Source organism: Piliocolobus tephrosceles, chromosome 5, assembly GCF_002776525.5.
Source record: "Piliocolobus tephrosceles isolate RC106 chromosome 5, ASM277652v3, whole genome shotgun sequence".
Classification (NCBI taxonomy): domain Eukaryota; kingdom Metazoa; phylum Chordata; class Mammalia; order Primates; family Cercopithecidae; genus Piliocolobus; species Piliocolobus tephrosceles.
The window spans coordinates 165,347,596-165,350,822 of NC_045438.1; the positions used below are offsets into that span (position 1 = coordinate 165,347,596).

Below are 3,227 nucleotides of genomic sequence, written 5' to 3' on the forward strand. Positions count from 1 at the left end.
TCAAGAAACCACTTCCTTTGCTCATCCATAAGAAGTGACTCCTCATCTGTGAAAGTTTTGACATGAGATTGCAGCAATTCTGTCACATCTTCAGGTTCCATTTCTAATTCTAGTTCTGTTGCTATTTCCACCACATCTGCAGTTACTTCCTTCACTAAAGTCTTCCATGAGCATTGGAATCAATTTCTTCCAAACTCCTGTTATGTTGATATTTTGACCTCCTTCTGTGAATCGCAAATGTTCTTAATGGTGTCAAGAGTGGTGAGAATCTTTCTAGAAATTTGTCAATTTACTTTGCCCAGATCCACCAGAGGAATCATTATATCTGGCAGCTAATAGCCTTATGAAGTGTATTTATTATTATTATTATTTATTTATTTATTTTTTGAGATGGAGTCTCACTCTTGTCGCCCAGGAAAGAGTGCAATGGCGCGATCTCGGCTCACTGCAACGTCCGCCTCCCGGGTCCAAGCGATTCTCCTTGCTCAGTCTCCCAAGTAGCTGGGATTACAGGCACCCACGACCACACCCAGCTGATATTTGTATTTTTAGTAGAGACAGGGTTTCCCCATGTTGGCCAGGCTGGTCTCAACCTGCATACCTCAGGTAATCCACCCGCCTCGGCCTTTCAAAGTGCTGGGATTACAGGCGGGAGGCACTGCGCCCGGCCAGAAGTGTATTTTTTAAATAAGACTCGAAAGTTGAATTTACTCCTTGATCCATGGGCTGTAGAATGGACGTTGTGCCAGCAGGCATGAAAACAGCATTCATCTCCTTGTACATCTCCATCAGAGCTCTTGAGTAATCAGGTGCATTGTCAATAAGCAGTAATATTTTGAAAGGAATCTTTTTTTTCTGAACAGTGAGTCTCAACAGTAGGCTTAAAATACTTAGTAAACTATGCTGTAAAGAGACATACTGTCACCCAGGCTTGGTGGTTCCACTGAGAGAGCACAGGCAAAGTAGGTTTAGCATAATTCTTTTTTTGGGGGGGTCTCAAAATTCTGTGACAAATTTTTGGTCAAGCTGTTTTCATTAAAAAGTACTGATTTTAAAAACTAATAACTTAAAACTGCCACACGCAAAAAAGAAAACCAAAGTGGTCCACAAAACATTCTCCTTTCCTTCTGAAGGTTTTACAATGCATTGTTATCATTAACCAGTCTTTTACTACTAAACTTAAATGGCCAATTGAAACAAACAGTTCTGAGACCATTCTTCCACCACTGATTAAGAGTGGGGTGGGAGGTATTAGGAATAATATTCATTTAGCCTTCTGAGCTTTCTGGGCAGACTTGGTGACCTTGCCAGCTCCAGCAGCCTTCTTGTCCACTGCTTTGATGACACCCACCGCAACTGTCTGCCTCATATCACCAACAGCAAAGCAACCCAAAGGTGGATAGTCTGAGAAGCTCTCAACACACATGGGCTTGCCAGAAACCATATCAACAATGGCAGCATCACCAGACTTCAAGAATTTAGGGCCATCTTCCAGTTTTTTACCAGAATGGCGATCAATCTTTTCCTTAAGCTCAGCAAACTTGCCTGCAATGTGAGCCGTGTGGCAATCCGATACAGGGGCATAGCCAGCACTTATTTGGCCTCGATGGTTCAGGATAATCACCTGAGCAGTGAAGCCAGCTGCTTCCATTGGTGGGTCGTTTTTGCTGTCACCAGCAACGTTGCCACGACGATCATCCTTGACAGACACATTCTTGACATTGAAGCCCACATTGTCCCCAGGAAGAGCTTCACTCAAAGCTTCATGGTGCATTTCGACAGATTTTACTTTAGTTGTAACGTTGACTGGAGCAAAGGTGACCACCATACCGGGTTTGAGAACACCAGTCTCCACTCGGCCAACAGGAACAGTACCAATACCACCAATTTTGTAGACATCCTGGAGAGGCAGGCGCAAGGGCCTGTCAGTTGGACGAGTTGGTGGTAGGATGCAGTCCAGAGCCTCAAGCAGCGTGGTTCCAGCGGCATTGCCATCCTTACGGGTGACCTTCCATCCCTTGAACCAAGGCATGTTAGCACTTGGCTCCAGCATGTTGTCACCATTCCAACAAGAAATTGGCACAAATGCTACTGTGTCAAGGTTTTAGCCAATTTTCTTAATGTAAGTGCTGACTTCCTTAACAATTTCCTCATATCTCTTCTGGCTGTAGGGTGGCTCAGTGGAATCCATTTTGTTAACACCAACAATGAGTTGTTTCACACCCAGTGTGTAAGCCAGAAGAGCATGCTCTCGGGTCTGCCCATTCTTGGAGATACCAGCTTCAAATTCACCAAAACCAGCAGCAACAATCAGGACAGCACAGTCAGCCTGAGATGTCCCTGTAATCATGTTTTTGATGAAGTCTCTGTGTCCTGGGGCGTCAATGATAGTCACATAGTACTTGCTGGTCTCAAATTTCCACAAGGAGATATCAATGGTGATATCACGTTCCCACTCAGCTTTCAGTTTATCCAAGACCCAGGCATACTTGAAGGAGCCCTTTCCCATCTCAGCAGCCTCCTTCTCAAATTTTTCAATGGTTCTTTCATCGATGCCACCGCATTTGTAGATCAGATGGCCAGTAGCGTTAGACTTGCCCTAATCTACGTGTCCAGTGATGACAATGTTGATATGAGTCTTTTCCTTTCCCATTTTGGCTTTTAGGGGTAGTTTTCACCACACCTGTGTTCTGGCGGCAAACCCGTTGTGAAAAAGCTAGCATAATTCTTAAAGCCCTAAGATTTTCAGTATGGTAAATGAGCACTGATCTCAAAGTCACCGACTTGCATTAGCTCCTAACAACAGAGTCAGCCTTTGCTTTGAAGCTTTGAAGCTTTGAATCCAGGCATTGACTTCTCCTCTCTAGCTATGGAAGTCCTAGGTGGCGTCTTCTTCCAATAGAAGGCTGTTTTATCTACATGGAAAATCTGTTTAGTGTAGCCACCTTCATCAATGACCTTAGCTAGATCTTCTGGATAACTTGGTGCAGCTTCTACGTCAGCACTTCCTGCTTCACATTGCACTTTTATGTTATGGAGATGACTTCTTCCCTTAAACATCATGAACCACCTCTGCTAGCTTCCAACTTTTCTTCTGCAATTTCCTCACTTCTCTCTTCCTGCATAGGATTGAAGAGAGTTGGGGCCTTGCTCTGGATTCGGCTTTGGCTGAAGGGAGTTCTGTGGCTGGTTTGATATATGCAGACCACTAAAATTTTCCCCACATC

General features: G+C 44.2%; 1 pseudogene across 1 annotated transcript; it reads right to left on the bottom strand.

The window, feature by feature from the left end:
* Positions 1-991: 991 nt before the first annotated feature.
* LOC111534172 lies at positions 992-2,694 on the bottom strand (annotated as a pseudogene). Its single transcript, XR_002729042.3, has one exon. The product of XR_002729042.3 is annotated as an elongation factor 1-alpha 1-like (transcript).
* Positions 2,695-3,227: the final 533 nt, after the last annotated feature.